General features: G+C 32.9%; 1 protein-coding gene across 4 annotated transcripts in view; it reads right to left on the bottom strand.

The window, feature by feature from the left end:
- ACAP3 (ArfGAP with coiled-coil, ankyrin repeat and PH domains 3) overlaps positions 1–216 on the bottom strand; it is a 73,769-nt gene that overhangs the window by 5,730 nt on the left and 67,823 nt on the right. The window lies entirely within an intron of this gene.

A 216-nucleotide genomic window follows, 5' to 3' on the forward strand; every position in this document is an offset into this window, starting at 1 on the left:
ATGGAAAAAAATGAGGGGAAATGGGGAAAAATGGAAAAAAATGAGGGAAAAAATGGGGAAAAGGAAAGCATGGAAAAAATGGGGAAATGGAAGAAAAATCAGGGAATGGAAGAAAAATGGAGGAAATGGAAAAAAAATGGAAAAAAATGGGAAAAAAGGGGAAAAATGGAAAAAAATGGAATGGAAGAAAAATGGGGAAAAATGGAAAAAAAATGG

This window comes from Neopelma chrysocephalum, unplaced genomic scaffold (assembly GCF_003984885.1).
Source record: "Neopelma chrysocephalum unplaced genomic scaffold, ASM398488v2 Primary Assembly neopelma1_180, whole genome shotgun sequence".
Lineage (NCBI taxonomy): Eukaryota > Metazoa > Chordata > Aves > Passeriformes > Pipridae > Neopelma > Neopelma chrysocephalum.